Source organism: Pelobates fuscus, chromosome 5 (genome assembly GCF_036172605.1).
Source record: "Pelobates fuscus isolate aPelFus1 chromosome 5, aPelFus1.pri, whole genome shotgun sequence".
NCBI lineage: Eukaryota > Metazoa > Chordata > Amphibia > Anura > Pelobatidae > Pelobates > Pelobates fuscus.
The window spans coordinates 7,635,659-7,654,955 of NC_086321.1; the positions used below are offsets into that span (position 1 = coordinate 7,635,659).

The 19,297-nt window shown below is 41.3% G+C and overlaps 1 protein-coding gene across 1 annotated transcript in view; it reads right to left on the reverse strand.

Annotated features, from left to right (window-relative positions):
* CNTFR (ciliary neurotrophic factor receptor) overlaps positions 1-18,438 on the reverse strand; it is a 572,999-nt gene extending 554,561 nt beyond the window's left edge. The window contains exon 1 of the mRNA XM_063453544.1: positions 18,316-18,438. The gene's annotated coding sequence lies outside the window, so the exon portion shown is untranslated. The remainder of the gene's footprint in view (positions 1-18,315) is intronic.
* Positions 18,439-19,297: the final 859 nt, after the last annotated feature.

Consider the following 19,297-nt stretch of genomic DNA (forward strand, 5'->3'; position numbering starts at 1 on the left):
CTCAGCAATGAGCCAGGTGAGAAAAAAAATATATGATCTTTCCCTTTTTAATCAAAATTCTAAATCTATTTTTATCACAATATTTGATACTAGAAGAACAATGTTTTTACATAATCCGAATATTGCTTAGAATTTAGGAACGATACACAACATCTGAAGAATCGAAGTGTATCCTTCCTGATAAAATACTATGGGGTTATAATTTCCATGGTTTTCAAAAAGCTTTCCCTTTAACCCCTTAAGGACCAAACGTCTGGAATAAAAGGGAATCATGACATGTCACACATGCCATGTGTCCTTAAGGGGTTAAAGCAAGTTGTATTTAGGATTCAGTTATCAATCTGGTATCGCAAATCTTGCTTTGAAATTGAAGTAGTAATAACGTCGCAGATAAAGATGACGTTATTTTGAATATTTCACACTTTTCTCTACTTTATTAAAAGACAAGAATTAGCCAAATATCCTGCTGTGCAAAGTATTTCTGTCATCGAGGAGATCTGTTGTAGAACTTTGAAATCATTCTGAAAAACAAACCCCCAATAATTGAACCTAATCTGGGTTCCCGTAGTGATACTGGGAAATGATGTGACTTTTTCATTAGCAGGGCAGCCATGACGCCAGACCAGGCGAGGCGCAGAGTCCGTTTCAGATAGTGAGATAGCGGGCATGTGGCTTTTATCAGCCGCAATTAGAAACTGGAATAAAAATATGAAAATAAAAATCATTTTTACAACACTGTGGTTTGGAAGAGAAAACTAATCTTTAGCTTGCCTGTGAACACCATCCCTTCCCTCTCCTGTCCTTCACAGGCCATCTCCATATATAACTCTACTCTTACATCTGCCTTGAACACTGCAGCGCCACTCCAAACAAGCACCTCGAGGAGGACCCGCCCCCAACCATGGCATACTAAATCAACGCGCTACCTTCAAAGATGCTCCCGTTGTGCTGAACGCTCCTGGAGGAAGTCTCGTACACAATCAGACTTTCTCCATTATAGGTTCATATTGTGTTCATACAGTGCAGCCCTTGCCCTTGCCAAACAGTCCTATTTTTCCACTCTCATTAGTTCATGTTCCCGCAACCCCAGGCGTCTCTTTCACACCTTTAATTCTCTTCTTCGCCCTGCTGTGGCCACCCCCAAAACTAACCTTACTGCTGATAACTTCGCATGTTACTTCACTGACAAGATTGAACAGCTAAGGAAAGAATTCTCCCCTCCTTGCCTTTCTGTTTCTCAATCACACATAGATCATGCCTTTCCTACCCTTCAGACATTCTCCCCAGCTACTGACCAAGAGGTGGCTGCTCTTCTTTGCTCCTCTCGCCCCACCACTTGCCCGCTCGATCCTGTCCCATCTCACCTTATTAGATCTCTCTCCACTTGTCTCGTGCCTTCTCTAACACACATCTTCAACTGCTCGCTCTCCTCTGGCATTGTCCCTGCCGACCTTAAACATGCCACTGTAGTACCTATACTAAAAAAAACATCCCTCAACCCATCCACCCCCTCTAACTACCGTCCCATATCCCTGCTCCCTTTTTCCTCAAAGCTTCTGGAAAGACTTGTCTTTACCCGTGTGTCTCATTTCCTCAATTCCAACTCTCTCCTTGACCCTCTTCAGTCTGGCTTCTGCCCTCTCCACTCTACTGAGACCGCTCTTATCAAAGTGACTAATGACCTAATCGCAGCTAAATCCAAAGGTCACTACTCCATACTAATTCTTCTTGACCTCTCAGCGGCCTTTGACACCGTTGATCATGCTCTCCTTCTTCAAACTCTTCAATCGCTTGGTCTCTGTGACTCTGTCCTCTCGTGGTTTTCCTCTTATCTCTCCCAACGCTCATTCAGTGTCTCCTTTTCTAATGATACCTCCTCCCCTTGCCCTGTCTCAGTTGGAGTTCCCCAAGGCTCCGTCCTTGGTCCCCTTCTATTTTCTCTTTATACTGCCTCTCTTGGCAAACTTATTACCTCTTTTGGATTTCACTACCACCTGTACGCTGATGACACCCAGCTATATCTCTCCTCCCCGGACCTCTCCCCTGCCGTCCTGCAACGTGTCACTGCTTGCCTTTCTTCCATCTCTGACTGGATGTCCTCCCGCTTTCTGAAACTCAATCTCTCAAAAACTGAGCTCCTTGTCTTTCCTCCTCCTAATACTGATCCTCATCTTTCGCTCTCCCTCCAAGTTTGTGGTACCAACATTAGTCCAACCTTGCAAGCGCGCTGTCTTGGCGTCATACTTGACTCTGGTCTCACCTTTGAGCCTCACATCCAGCATGTTGCCAAATCCTGTAGATTCCATCTTAAAAACATAGCCCGCATCCGCCCCTTTCTTGCACCAGATACTACCAAGGAGCTTGTCCATGCTCTAGTAATTTCCCGCATGGATTATTGTAACCCTCTCCTGATTGGTCTCCCCAATAGCCGTACTGCACCCTTACAGTCCATAATGAATGCTGCTGCTAGATTGATTTTCCTCTCTAGTCGTTTCTCTCACACCTCACCCCTCTGCCAGTCCTTACATTGGCTTCCTGTATGCTATAGGAGTCAATTCAAGGTACTAACTCACACCTATAAAGCACTGAACAACTCTAATATCTCCTCACAGATCCATAGGTATGTCCCTTCTCGGTCTCTCCGTTCTGCCCGTGACCACCTCCTGTCCGTTGTCCGCACTCGTACAGCCAACTCGCGCTTGCAGGACTTCTCACGGGCGGCTCCCTTCCTATGGAATAGCCTGCCTACCGCCATCAGACTCTCCCCTAGTCTTGCATCTTTTAAGAAGTGCCTTAAAACCCATCTCTTTAGGAAAGCTTATGGCCTCCAAGACTAACCCTTACCTCACATACCTGTCTCTTGCCCTCTCCTAAAGGGCAGCCCACCTTATTTGATTGTAAATTCCTGTCCTAATGTGTTTTACACCCCACCTCCTATAGAATGTAAGCTCGTTTGAGCAGGGTCCTCTTCAACCTATTGTTCCTGTAAGTTTATTTGTAACTGTCCTATTTATAGTTAAATCCCCCTCTCATAATATTGTAAAGCGCTTCGGAATCTGTTGGCGCTATATAAATGGCAATAATAATAATAATAATAATAACACAAATACCTCCAATTACGCAGTAAGATTTGCTCAATTATATATTGGATTCCCGGCCCGGCATTACAGACATGAGCTGTGAGACGGAAGATTTTATTCACAATTTCCAACATATTAAAGGGACACTCCAGACCCCTAAAGTACTTTAGGTTTGAAGTGTGTCCCCTCTATTTTCATTTTGAAAAAGTGCAGAATTCAATAGAAATTGTCACTTTTATAAATTAACTTGGTTACACCCCCCTGGGTGTTAACCATACAACAGGTAATGTTACTTCCTGGTTTGTTTAGCTCAGTGGCGATAAACTCACGAGGCAGCAATTGCTTATTAGAGCACCTGCCTTGCAAAGATTTATCATTGAGCTGTATTGGGAAGTCTGTGATTGGACAGCCACAGAAAGTCTGGGCGGGGTTAGGAGAGGAGGGCTTGCAAAGGCTGCAGATAAGAGATGTGCATGCGTTGCAAGCTGTTTTTAGATATAACGGCAATTTTATTTTTTTAAATGCAGAATTGGTGTATGTTCCCATTTCCGGCATATCTACTAAATAATGATTTATATTTATTTGGGCAGTAAAGTGTCCCTTGAACCTTTCATTACTCTCTATGTATGGTCATATATTTACCGTGGTGTTGGTAGACTTCTCACTAATAAGCAGCTGACATTATAGATGGCCCCCATTTGGCACGGCAGTCCCAATATAGGACTCCTGCAGCCCGTCCCATTGTTGGATGCACAGAATACTAAGAATCAAATTAGATATTTCGCCAGAAGGCGGAGCTTACAGTGAGAGGTGGGTGGGGTCAAATTACACGGATGGTGTTCAGCATCCCACCATCTTAAACTTCTCATGGTGTCACTAGCAGCAGTCGCCATGGAAACCAATGGACTACTCTTACGGATTGCTCCTGATGCTTTTGCCCTATGGCCTCTTTATAAATATGACCCTAATGTATCTTCCTTCTGTGAAATGTCAGACTCCATTAAAAGAATGTCACCATGGCAACAAAAAAACATGTCTGAGGTATAGATGTGTCAGTTTTCCCTCACATATTGCAACTTATTATTTTTTTAATATCAATGTTTTTTTTTTTTTTAATGAAAATCAGATTATATTCTTTATTTATCTGCTGAGAGAAATTAAATCATGAATTGCTGCAAACTCTGCTAAAACACTATTGGTAGAAATTAATTTACCAGCATTCCAATCCTCAAATTTCCCTTTCTCTAACTAAACGAGCTGTAAGGAAAAACAGTCTATCACATTAGATGACACATGAGCTCAGAAATAAGAATTGTATAAGTCATGTCTTCTACATACCTCCCAAGTGCCCTATTTTGGGAGGGACAGTCCCTATTTTGTCACTAAATCCCCAGAGCTCCACAGCAATGATACTCCCAGTAATGTGTCTGAGTGTATAACAGAGCTCCACAGCAATAATACTCCCAGTAATGTGTCTGAGTGTATAACAGAGCTCCACAGCAATAATACTCCCAGTAATGTGTCTGAGTGTATAACAGAGCTCCACAGCAATAATACTTCCAGTAATGTGTCTGAGTGTATAACAGAGCTCCACAGCAATAATACTCCCAGTAATGTGTCTGAGTGTATAACAGAGCTCTACAGCAATAATACTCCCAGTAATGTGTCTGAGTGTATAACAGAGCTCTACAGCAATAATACTCCCAGTAATGTGTCTGAGTGTATAACAGAGCTCCACAGCAATAATACTCCCAGTAATGTGTCTGAGTGTATAACAGAGCTCCACAGCAATAATACTTCCAGTAATGTGTCTGAGTGTATAACAGAGCTCCACAGCAATAATACTTCCAGTAATGTGTCTGAGTGTATAACAGAGCTCCACAGCAATAATACTCCCAGTAATGTGTCTGTGTGTATAACAGAGCTCTACAGCAATAATACTCCCAGTAATGTGTCTCGGTGTATAACACAGCTCCACAGTAATAATACTCCCAGTAATGTGTCTGAGTGTATAACAGAGCTCCACAGCAATGATACTCCCAGTAATGTGTCTGAGTGTATAACAGAGCTCCCCAGAAATAAAACTCACAGTAATGTGTCTGAGTGTATAACAGAGCTCCACAGCAATAATACTCCCAGTAATGTGACTTTAAACTACAATAAATGTGTTTGGAAATCAGTCTGGGTAAATTGATACATTGTTCTAAATTATGTTTTACTTAAATTAATTGTTATTGGTTAGTCACCTAAAATTTCTCAGATCAGCGCCAGGACATCTCAATGTATCCTTCCTCAAATCACACTCAGAACAGCACGGAGCCTAATATTAAGGTATCCCTCTCTGTCCAGTTGACATGTTGGAAGGTGTCGATGTATGCACAAATAATAATAAAAAAAAAAATACTTTGGATTGGATTCCGAGGCCCGCAGTTTACAGATAATTTGGCCTGGAAGCTGATTGCTGTGATGCAATCTTTCCCACATCGAATGAGCCAGAAAAATGTCAGACCAAACTAAAAAGGTGCGCGGGGAAAAGCATCTGAGACACCTCGAATCATCTTTAATTACTCTCCTCTCTCTTCGAAGACTCGTCTGGCTATCACGTCCTACATTTCATATCGCTGACTCTCAAATTCACACACAGTTACTCCTTACAAAACGCTGTTTGCAGTCAGTATCTTCTAATACACTAAGCTAACCCTCCGTCCATGGATCCTATGTATACATGTTTAAAGCATTTCATCAGGAGTATTACGGCGTTTAATCCATCACGCCAGGTAACAGACTGCTTTAGGAATGTTCATTCCAGTTCACGTCCATTGATAAAACAAATATCAATTACGACCTCGGACGCACCCACAATAAAGTTAGGAAATCGTCGCTCACCCCACATGTCCGTGACGGGGTTTGGAATCATTTAGGGAAATCCTTTCAATTTACATGGCAGTATCTGGATGCCCTGACGATTGGACGCTCGGTTTTCACTGTACTCTATGCATGATATTCTGATGTAAAGCTGCCTGCCTTTAATAAAGATATTGAAGGAAAAAAGACTGTACGACGTGTGTAATGTCTTATAGACTGTAAGCTCGCCCTATAGACTGTAAACTCGCCCTATAGACTGTAAACTCGCCCTATAGACTGTAAACTCGCCCTATAGACTGTAAGCTCATCATTCAGACTGTAAGCTCGCCCTATAGACTGTAAGCTCATCATACAGACTGTAAGCTCATCATACACACTGTACGCTCGCCCTATAGACTGTAAGCTCATCATACACACTGTAAGCTCGCCCTATAGACTGTAAGCTCACCATACAGACTGTAAGCTCACCATACAGACTGTAAGCTCATCATACAGACTGTAAGCTCATCGTATAGACTGTAAGCTCATCGTACACACTGTAAGCTCATCGTATAGACTGTAAGCTCATCATACACACTGTAAGCTCATTTGAGCAGGGTCCTCTTCAACCTATCGTTTCTGTAAGTGTTCTTGTAATTGTCCTATTTATAGTTAAATCCCCCCTCTCATAATATTGTAAAGCGCTGCAGAATCTGTTGGCGCTTTATAAATGGTAATAATAATAATAATAATAATAATAATAATAATAATAATAATAATAATAATAATAAGTTATCCTTTTGTTTTTAGTAAATTTGGAACATAAAATGTTTGATATCATTTGATAGTTTGGTTTTATTTAGTTTGTCTACAGGCAATGACTAAACCTCAGGTTTTATGTACAAAACCTCTGACTTGTCACCTGAATTCTAATGGGAATGTGCGAAAAGTCATGTGAGCTTTCTGAATTTGAAGGAGTCTATTGTCCCTCTTTAGCTACTGAAAGTATGAGTATTTGTTAAAATAAATAAATCACCATTTAAATGGTTAATGCATGGAGGCTTGTGGTCCCCTCTGGATCCTAATGTGGTAACGTAATACTTCACCCCTGGCTGAGGTTCTACCACCTGTTAAACCGTGACACAAACCAGGTACTCCATCGACACAGCCGATACGGACACAATGAACACATTATTACTGAAAAACACCTGGACCGAGATCTTCTGTCAAACAAAAGCCGTGATATAAATATTACGAGGAAAAACCTGCACATAATCACTTCTCACTCCCCGGGCTAGCAAACCTTCCTTCAGCTAACAGTCGTACAGATCAAATTCCCAGGACCCCACTCCCTGCCCAGCATGGCATGGAGGAATGTGCCAGGGGTCCCTAGAGGCGCCCAGTAAGTACAATGATAACATTTGGTGCTTAATTCAAGTGACTTCTGTCGGTGAGATAATGAAATGCAGATTTTTCTACACCGAACCGCTATAATCATAACTTCACCTGTGGATAATCATAGTTCCACCTGTAAATAAGCAGTTATAACCATAGCTCCACCAGTGGATAAGCAGCTATAATCATCACTCCACCTGTGGATAAGCAGCTATAATCATCGCTCCACCAGTGGATAAGCAGCTATAATCATCGCTCCACCTGTGGATAAGCAGCTATAATCATCGCTCCACCTGTGGATAAGCAGCTATACTCATAGCTCCACCAGTGGATAAGCAGCTATACTCATAGCTCCACCAGTGGATAAGCAGCTATACTCATAGCTCCACCAGTGGATAAGCCGCTATAATCATCGCTCCACCAGTGGATAAGCAGCTATACTCATAGCTCCACCAGTGGATAAGCAGCTATAATCATCACTCCACCTGTGGATAAGCAGCTATAATCATCGCTCCACCAGTGGATAAGCAGCTATAATCATCGCTCCACCAGTGGATAAGCAGCTATAATCATCGCTCCACCTGTGGATAAGCAGCTATACTCATAGCTCCACCAGTGGATAAGCAGCTATACTCATAGCTCCACCAGTGGATAAGCAGCTATACTCATAGCTCCACCAGTGGATAAGCAGCTATACTCATAGCTCCACCAGTGGATAAGCAGCTATACTCATAGCTCCACCAGTGGATAAGCAGCTATACTCATAGCTCCACCAGTGGATAAGCAGCTATACTCATCGCTCCACCTGTGGATAAGCAGCTATAATCATCGCTCCACCTGTGGATAAGCCGCTATAATCATCGCTCCACCTGTGGATAAGCCGCTATAATCATCGCTCCACCAGTGGATAAGCAGCTATACTCATAGCTCCACCAGTGGATAAGCAGCTATACTCATAGCTCCACCAGTGGATAAGCAGCTATACTCATAGCTCCACCAGTGGATAAGCAGCTATACTCATAGCTCCACCTGTGGATAAGCAGCTATACTCATAGCTCCACCTGTGGATAAGCAGCTATAATCATCGCTCCACCAGTGGATAAGCAGCTATAATCATCGCTCCACCAGTGGATAAGCAGCTATAATCATCGCTCCACCAGTGGATAAGCAGCTATAATCATCGCTCCACCTGTGGATAAGCAGCTATACTCATCGCTCCACCAGTGGATAAGCAGCTATACTCATAGCTCCACCAGTGGATAAGCAGCTATACTCATAGCTCCACCAGTGGATAAGCAGCTATACTCATAGCTCCACCAGTGGATAAGCAGCTATACTCATAGCTCCACCAGTGGATAAGCAGCTATACTCATAGCTCCACCTGTGGATAAGCAGCTATACTCATAGCTCCACCTGTGGATAAGCAGCTATACTCATAGCTCCACCTGTGGATCAGCAGCTATACTCATAGCTCCACCTGTGGATAAGCAGCTATACTCATCGCTCCACCTGTGGATAAGCAGCTATAATCATCGCTCCACCAGTGGATAAGCAGCTATAATCATCGCTCCACCAGTGGATAAGCAGCTATAATCATCGCTCCACCTGTGGATAAGCAGCTATACTCATCGCTCCACCTGTGGATAAGCAGCTATACTCATAGCTCCACCTGTGGATAAGCAGCTATACTCATAGCTCCACCTGTGGATAAGCAGCTATACTCATAGCTCCACCTGTGGATAAGCAGCTATACTCATAGCTCCACCTGTGGATAAGCAGCTATACAGCTCCAACTGTAATGGCAGTTTATGTAACCGCCACCACCGCCGTGACCTCACCTAACTAGCGCAGGCCTCTCCAATGTCTAAATTTCTGAGTCCTGTCACTGGGCAGCACAGCGCGAGCAAATGATTAAATTAGTTACACGGCGTAGTGGGTATTCGGACCAGGCAGGGAGCGCTTCTGTCGATTCGGGAACGCCTGCTCATTTTGGATGTCACTTGTGAAGCTGGTGGTGTCACGGGGATGTACCATCAGAGCCCTACCCCCCACAGCGTCCTGAACCTCCCCCCATAGATTGTTTGGAGTATGAGTTATATAACAACCTCATCGATGTTATGACTGACCATGTGACCTCACAAACCACAAAAATTGGCGGACATGCCGAGACCACTGTGTCAGTGATCTCTGCTGGGTCCTAATGTCCTGAGCAAGTGCGGTTAATAACGCTCTCACACTGTGCTAGTTAGAGACATTAAAACAAGTCACCAAGAAACAGAGTCGGAACATTGGGACAAGACACAACAATTGGGACTATCCCACCAGGACCGTGATGGTTGGGCGGCCCGGTGCACGTATATCTTGATGCTGCTTAAGTGAATGTAGTATTTGGCCCTCAGGGGTGGGGAGGGAGGTATTTTATTAAGGCAGAACAGAAGCTAATTCGGGTGCAAAGTTCTCTACGTTTCATGGTGATTCTTAACATTTACTCCCAAAATAGCACTTGGTTTTACCTTGATAAAGTTCCCTGTATTACTTATTTGCAAAGGCAGGTTTTGTGCAGATCTTAAGGAGAGATTTATCAAAAGAAAACATGTGCTTTTCTGCTGGTATGTCTGAATAGATCAAATAAAAACCTGTTATAGACGTATATGTAAAATGTCCTCCGACAAGGTCTCCTTAAAATCTTTCTATTACACAATTGGTTTCAAAATATTTAGCAATATTTGTCTGTTATTGGTTGTTTTAACTGTCTTACACTCTGATTATCTTTTCATATTCCTCTCAATACAAAATAAGTTAAGTGCAATCATGTTAAATACACAGTAACAGTTACTCGGAAATCCTTATTGTAAGTAAAATAAATGGCCGGGAACCGTCTGCAGATCCAGGCAAGCCGGCGCAATCCCTGGTTTATCTACAGGTGTCCTTAGAATGGGCAAAAGTGCCTACAATGGCTACTGCCAAAACTCTGGAGTGGATAAACTATTATTGAGTAAAGGTTTTTATCTTTTTAGCCCTTGGTGGATATATAATCCACCAAGGAAGGCTGCTCTCCGGGTTTAAAACAAAAATGTATTGATACAGTTTAAAAATAACGACCAACGTTTCGGCCCCCGCTGTATCAATAAATTTTTGTTTTAAACCCGGAGAGCAGCCTTCCTTGGTGGATTTCTGTCTATTGGAGCCTTGGTGATGCGCCCGGTATCGTCATTTTTTGAGCGTGAGTGCAGGGGATTATTGCATTTTTTATATATATATATATATATATATATATATATATATATATATATATATATATATATATATATATATATATATATATATATATACACACACACACACACACACACGATTCCTAAAGTGCTTTTCAAAGATTTGTTAACATACAGACGTTTATTCCTGCTTTACACGTCTACTAAGATACTATTAGCAATTTTTATTCCTAAAGCTATGCCTAAGTTTCCCAAGTTCGTTTATGGCTGTTGGTCGTGATATACTTTGTTCTTCCTTTACGACATACCGCGTTGGGTCTGGCCACGCGCGCCCGTGTTCTCACATTATCCCATTGTCCACGTCTAATGTAGCAGAGAATTACAAGCAATATTTTTTTGTCGCTCTTTTGAAGTAATTCACCAAATGCCCCCATAAATCTCAAGACGAATCCGCAATAAATGCTGTTTGTGGTGGAGGTCTCACTCTACAATATATGTAAAACCTACAGCCAATCATAAATTGGTGCAATTATGGGACCACACACCAACATCCAACAATAATGTATAATAACATGTCCAAGTGTTCTCTTTCACTATTAATCTGGTGCACTATTTCACTAGGGTCCTATCGCTAACTAAGGCATGTTTCTGTTTAATAGTTTATTAGGTCATTTATCTGGTAGGAATGCGGTATATTCATTGGCAGATGTGTGTGTGCTGGCTAATCTGAACCTTTCATGGAATATTCTGTTGGACCTAACAAGACAGTAAGGTTAATAATTGTCTGTGTGGGAGGTTTGTGCATGATGATAGCTCACCTCCTGCAGTGCCATAGACACAGGAGGACAAAAGAATGTGAACGTTGTGTGCCTCTGTGCATTTTAAAAGACAATAAGGTCCAACAATGTGCTTTGCCATCGCACGACAAAAAGAGAGAGATCTGCAGGAATTGTATACAGTGCCGGGTGGGAGAGCAGGCGAGCCGGAGGGGATATAGAGCACACAAGTGGGATTTATTTATTTTTTTATTCTTTTTTTAATACAGTAGATCGCTGTTGGAAAGCACTTCTCTCGGCATTCCTGAACATGAACAATAATCATTTTTACAGCTGGTGAAAGTGAAATGGCCTGTCGTCTGATAAACTCCAGCTAGGAACTATGTAGCGTCTGGCTCAAACACTGCAAGAAAAGGGGTCATTTGGTCCTATCTCTAACATGAGCCGTGTGTTCTGGGCTCACATCCGTCCCATTTAAAAATATATATTGAAAAATCCCCACCCTCAAAAAAACCCCCAAAAAAACGCAAGGACCATATTGCTAGCTGAAAAATGAACGTTAACAAAGGAGGCCAAGATCCCACCCTAAACATATAGTATAAAGTACTAGTCCGCCTTAGATTAAAACTATCGAAATCAAATCAATTTAAAAGAAGCATCATGTCATTGGTGTCAGAAGGATACTTGTGGCTTTATCACTGTGATACAGAATGATAGAATACATCTAATCTACCATGAGGAAATGCCAAACTGATTTTACTGCTTGCTTCAACAATCTTATACACGTCCCGGGTATTACATAGGCTGGAAAGGGATGTGTCCATCATGTTCCGCCTTCCTAATTCCTTCAATTCCTTTACTGCGGTCGCCTTATACCCATCCCAAGATTTCTTCAATTCCTTTACTGTGTTATCCTTATACACATCCTGAGCATTCTTCAATTCCTTTACTGTGTTAGCCTTATACACATCCTGAGCATTCTTCAATTCCTTTACTGCGTTAGCCTTATACATATCCTGAGCATTCTTCAATTCCTTTACTGTGTTAGCCTTATACACATCCTGAGCATTCTTCAATTCCTTTACTGTGTTAGCCTTATACACATCCTGAGCATTCTTCAATTCCTTTACTGCGTTAGCCTTATACACATCCTGAGCATTCTTCAATTCCTTTACTGCATTAGCCTTATACACATCCTGAGCATTCTTCAATTCCTTTACTGTGTTAGCCTTATACACATCCCGAGCATTCTTCAATTCCTTTACTGTGTTAGCCTTATACACATCCTGAGCATTCTTCAATTCCTTTACTGTGTTAGCCTTATACACATCCCGAGCATTCAATTCCTTTACTGTGTTAGCCTTATACACATCCCGAGCATTCTTCAATTCCTTTACTGTGTTCCCTTATACACATCCTGAGCATTATGCAATTCCTTTACTGTGTTATCCTTATACACATCCTGAGCATTCTTCAATTCCTTTACTGTGTTAGCCTTGTACCCACCCTGAGCATTCTTCAATTCCTTTACGGTGTTAGTCTTATACACATCCTGAGCATTCTTCAATTTCTTTACTGTGTTAGCCTTATACACATCCCGAGCATTCTCCAATTCCTTTACTGTGTTAGCCTTATACACATCCTGAGCATTCTGCAATTCCTTTACTGTGTTAGCCTTATACACATCCCGAGCATTCTTCAATTCCTTTACTGTGTTAGCCTTATAAACATCCTGAGCATTCTTCAATTCCTTTACTGTGTTAGCTTTATACACATCCTGAGCATTCTTCAATTCCTTTACTGTGTTAGCCTTATACACATCCTGAGCATTCTTCAATTCCTTTACTGTGTTAGCCTTATACACATCCTGAGCATTCTTCAATTCCTTTACTGTGTTAGCCTTATACACATCCTGAGCATTCTTCAATTCCTTTACTGTGTTAGCCTTATACACATCCCGAGCATTCTTCAATTCCTTTACTGTGTTAGCCTTATACACATCCCGAGCATTCTTCAATACCTTTACTGTGTTATCCTTATACACATCCTGAGCATTCTTCAATTCCTTTACTGTGTTAGCCTTGTACCCACCCTGAGCATTCTTCAATTCCTTTACTGTGTTATCCTTATACACATCCTGAGCATTCTTCAATTCCTTTACTGTTAGCCTTATACACATCCCGAGCATTCTTCAATTCCTTTACTGTGTTAGCCTTATACACATCCTGAGCATTCTTCGATTCCTTTACTGTGTTAGCCTTATACACATCCTGAGCATTCTTCAATTCCTTTACTGTTAGCCTTATACACATCCTGAGCATTCTTCAATTCCTTTACTGTGTTAGCCTTATACACATCCCCAGCATTCTTCAATTCGTTTACTATTAGTGAGTAAAAACGAAAAAATATTGACCTTGCTTTCTAACCAGTGTATTTGAGGGGACTCTGTTAGCTGTCCTTGAGTTTTCTCTGTTTTAAACTTTCCTTAGCGGAAATCTACTGAAACCAGTGTAAAATTCGCCAGTGGGGACAGGAGGAGAATAAATACATATATAAACCCAATAAGACTGTATTATAAAACATTTTTTTTTTAATTGACACCATCTGGTTTGTGTTTGACTCTGTTTGATCTTTTAATCCTGGTACATCTGCATTTTAAGAGATTAACTCCTATTACATCTTTTAAAACTTTCCCTAACAAAACACAGGAACCCCACATGTAGTCCAATGCATTGATTTTGGGTAACGTGGGTCCATATTTACACACGGTGTTTCACAAATCCCATAATTACTAAGCATACTCACTAACACTTTCCATCTCCCTTTTAAATCAACAAACAATCCTCATTAGATTTCACAGATTATTAAACGTGTGCTTAAAGCATATACCTTTCCCAAAGGTTTCAAAATGTCCCCAAGGATACGTTAACATTTTCAGAACAATCTGAGTTTATACAAATGAATTCCTGCACAACCATCTAATCTTAACTCTCCTTCCAAAAGCCTTTCCTTTGATTACAGCCATTTATGTTGAAATGTAAGATCAACGTATCTGGCCCACCGAGCTGGCTTACAAAGGACTGCAGGTAGCATTTACAAAGAGGGGAAATATCAAAAGCAGGTCAATTATCTGCAGATTTAGCCGCTAACGATCCAGGCCATTCACTCTTTTAGGAGGGCATTAAAACTGGTGTTGGAACTTAAGAAAATAGAAAAAGAAAAATAGAGGGGATCCGGCTAATAAACTCTCCCCTGGAGTTACTTAACAGGTAGAAAGAAAACAAACAAAAAATTATACAAATAAAACGGATTCTCTGCAAATTCTGCTCCAATTTTATTACAATGGACAAACTTCCCAAGGTTTTTTTTGCAGATATAAGCAGTTTATCGCCTGCTCCCGCCCCTCATACAGCTCCAAAACGAAATCGAGTTAAGCAGGAAACTAAAGTCATTTATATCTTGTTTATTATACGAGTTTGTGGGCCAGGAAAATGACAGTTTGCAACGGAAAAAAAGGGGAAGATTTTATGAATTAGGAAGCAAAGTTTGTGAAAATACACAAAATCTGTTTACTCTGAAAAACTGCAACTTAATACTATGTTTCATGCAAACGTTTCTTTGAACAGGATGCAATAGTTCACTTTTGTCTAAATAGTCTGTGAAACCTTATGAATTAGTTTATCAAACCGCAGCACGAGGGGTAAGGGGGGGGGCAATCTTATAATCATTTGGGAGTTAACATTTTTAGCTGAGGGCAGCTGCCAAATCCAACGAGATTAGATATATGGCACGACAAATCTTAAAAGCAAAATAGGAAAAAGGCGGATATTTCTTTACAAAAAAAATTACACAGTTTACGCTTTGAGAAACTGCTCAAAATATACAAAAACGAAACGGTCTTAAAAATAGTTAAGTAGACAAAATGCACAGCAAAGTTTAAACTGTGGACACAAAGCGACTCAAAGCCACAAAGAGGTGATAAGGTCCTGGATGGAAACTCCTCCAGTAACTTAATATAACATAACATAAAAACAATGTTGATAAAGCCATACAGCCAACCTCAGAGAAACGTTTTATCACTAAACTGAAAACGGTACATGTTTTAACAAGAATAGAAAATACTGACTGCAAGGTAAACGTTAATCGATGATTGATTTATTCTTAGAAAGTTCTATGGACTCTGAACCTATTTATTTATTTCAAAAACATTCATGGATAAAAAAATATACGTATAGAGAAAAGAGAATAAAACTGCGTTTGTCTTTTGACATGTAACAAATGTTAATAATGTTGAGGGAATCTAGTAGTGTCTTAAAAATATTATTATTCCGGTAGAAACTCAGATTGCAGCGGATTTAATAATAAAAATTATGATTCTCAGAAAACTCTCCTACTATAAATCAGTTTACCCTGTCGCCCTCTCTCCCATTACCAGTACGGACAGTATAGGAATGAAACACACAGATAAAATTACACACACACACACACGCACGCACAACGTTTAGCAGCATTCACACAAAGAACAAATAAGAGAACAACTATGCACAGTCTATAGAAAATGTCAAGTAAAAAAAAATAATATATACACTTTGTTTATACCTACATACTGTGTGGATGGAGAGATAGATAGAGCGATAGATAGATAGATAGATAATTAATAGATAGATAGACAGATAGATCTGACTCCATACAGAAAACAAATTATTCTCTTAACATCTCAAGAATATTATGCTCAAACAAGACACACTTTGACTCTTCGCAATCAATATGAAAAGACACAGAACAAGCTTTATGCAAACACAGAAAGCAGCTGACACCAAGGGATCTATTCACTAAACAGCGAATTGTGGTGAATCCACTTTCTCATGTTGAGAGAAAAATCCATATTATTATCTTTCCAATTTGCCAAGTTGTGATCAATTCACCACAAAGCTCAGTTTAGATAAATCCCTCTCTGACTGCTACATAGGAAGGAAATATTAGCTTTCTATCCAATCACGACATTCTCCCGAGGAGGTTTATTGACGATCGCACAGCGCCAGCTATAGAACCTCTTCTCCCTGTGCTTTTATTTTGAAATCCCTTGTGTTTGGCGCTAGGAAACTGCCAGTATTTTCGCTTTACATCGGGTTATCAGCCGTGCTACTGTGTAAATAGAAAACAGTCGTTCAACTCGAAAAGTTTATCATCTGCGTACAGCGAGACGCGGCCGTGCTGCCAAAGGCTGAAGATTAAAATGTCTTAGACGGAAATGGAGGGTCATCTTAAAATGCTAAGTTGCTAATTAAGCTAATTGTCTTTCCTGTCGTTATTTCAAGACGTCTGAACGGCTCTTGGGAGAGAGTGTAAATTACATGAAAAGCCCGATGTAGCCAGTGATTGTGCAGACTCTACGTAGTAATTAAATCAAAGGCTTATTCCCAAAAAGATTTCTTAGGGAGCGAGTTGACAGAAGTGCACGTTGGAAATGTTTAATATCAGACTGTAACGCGCCATGAATTGAGCTGTTTGGGGTCAGTCGATAAAAAAAACAAAGTGGTGGAATGGGGACAGCGCATCAAATAAAGGGGACCACACAGTAAATAAAGGGGACCGCACAGTAAATAAAGGGGACCGCACAGTAAATAAAGGGGACCGCACAGTAAATAAAGGGGACCGCACAGTAAATAAAGGGGACCGCACAGTAAATAAAGGGGACCGCACAGCAAATAAAGGGGACTGCACAGTAAATAAAGGGGACCGCACAGCAAATAAAGGGGACTGCACAGTAAATAAAGGGGACCGCACAGTAAATAAAGGGGACCACACAGCAAATAAAGGGGACCGCACAGCAAATAAAGGGGACCGCACAGCAAATAAAGGGGACCGCACAGCAAATAAAGGGGACCGCACAGTAAATAAAGGGGACAGCACAGTAAATAAAGGGGACCGCACAGTAAATAAAGGGGACCGCACAGTAAATAAAGGGGAGCACACCGTAAATAAAGGGGAGCACACCGTAAATAATGGGGACCGCACAGTAAATAAAGGGGACCGCACATCAAATAAAGGGGGCAGCACAGTAAATAAAGGGGACCGCACAGTAAATAAAGGGGACCGCACAGTAAATAAAGGGGACCGCACAGTAAATAAAGGGGACCGCACAGTAAATAAAGGGGAGCACACCGTAAATAAAGGGGACCGCACATTAAATAAAGGGGACCGCACATCAAATAAAGGGGACCGCACATCAAATAAAGGGGACAGCACTCATTTTCTCAGTCACTGTCGGATGCAGAGCATTGAAATTGGGTTAAATAAGGTCTGGAGAGATCCACTCCCTCCACCAATGCATCCAGCACCCAGAAACACTTCCATCTCACCCAGACTTACTCAGCTACAGGCAAAACACACACACGCCTTGATGTACAGATGGAAATGACTTAGAACCAGTGGCACCGATGCCTTGGGAAGAAGCCGATCAAAGATAGGGCTTACAATCAGGAGGCTGGAAATGACCATCCGGAGATGGGGGTGGGACAGGGACAGAATGGGCTCCGTACAGATCACAGCTTATCCCAGAGGAGAGAAACGACCAATTATATAACACAATACAAATCTGGAGTTTACGAAAGATGGGAGAAGCATTCAACAATACATTGTAACAGACTATCAGAGCAATGCAATGGGGAATCTCTGAGCCCGTCACTTTGCAATCTGTTCTGATCCAGCTCGCTGGGGGTTAATAGCCCAGCATGGTGATGGAATAAACAATTAGGAAAGGGAGCACAGATACACAAACAGTTAATGATCAGTTTAACCCCTAACACGCCCAGCAGAGAGGTAGCCTGGATGAAATGGCTATTCTGGACCAGCATCCAAGTTTAACATTAGCTCAGCCACTTCTGATTCCATGAAATCACTGCAGACAGTGTGTCAGTAATAACTTGCATTGTCCCCATGTGCTATCTCAGAGCATCCCTCATCACAGCCACCAACACAGGCTGCTCCCCTATCAGTACTCACTGTGTCCAGGCAGCAGGTTACATCCACCAGCCACTAGTTCCCAATGGGTATCTGGAAGCCTGCTCTGCACTGCCTGCTGAGGATCTGGGCTCTTTTAAACTCACACACAGCCCATGTGACTGTGCAAACCAGTGCTGGAGAAGGGATGGGAGCAGAATACACTGTATCAGGAGCTTTCTGTGAGGCTGCACCGTGCGCCCCCTAGCAGATCTGCTGGGAATTGCAGCAGCACCGTTTCATTGCCAGACTGCCCTGCAGGCATTGCTGCAGTAATGAACCCTTGTTTATATTACATGGGATAATAAAATCATGTTAACATGCAATAAGAAAGTGTTATAATGAGTTCTGCCATTGGGAAATAATACTCTCCTATAAACCCCATCCTGCTATGGGATCAGGCAAATCATCGCAGCCCTGAAAGGGTTAATATTAACTTTTACAATTTACATCAACTTATTACAGCAAATATCAAGGCCCGATATTGATATCGCACAGCTATTCTGGGAGGGTATATAAATATATATGTATAGCACAGAGCTATTCTGGGAGGGTATATAAATATATATATATATAGCACAGAGCTATTCTGGGAGGGTATATAAATATATATATAGCGCAGAGCTATTCTGGGGGGGGTATATAAATATATATATAGCGCAGAGCTATTCTGGGGGGGGTATATAAATATATATATAGCACAGAGCTATTCTGGGAGGGTATATAAATATATATATAGCGCAGAGCTATTCTGGGGGGGGTATATAAATATATATATATATAGCACAGAGCTATTCTGGGAGGGTATATAAATATATATATATATATATATAGCGCAGAGCTATTCTGGGAGAGTATATAGCGCAGAGCTATTCTGGGAGAGTATATAAATATAAATATATATAGCACAGAGCTATTCTGGGAGGGTATATAAATATATATATATAGCACAGAGCTATTCTGGGAGGGTATATAAATATATATA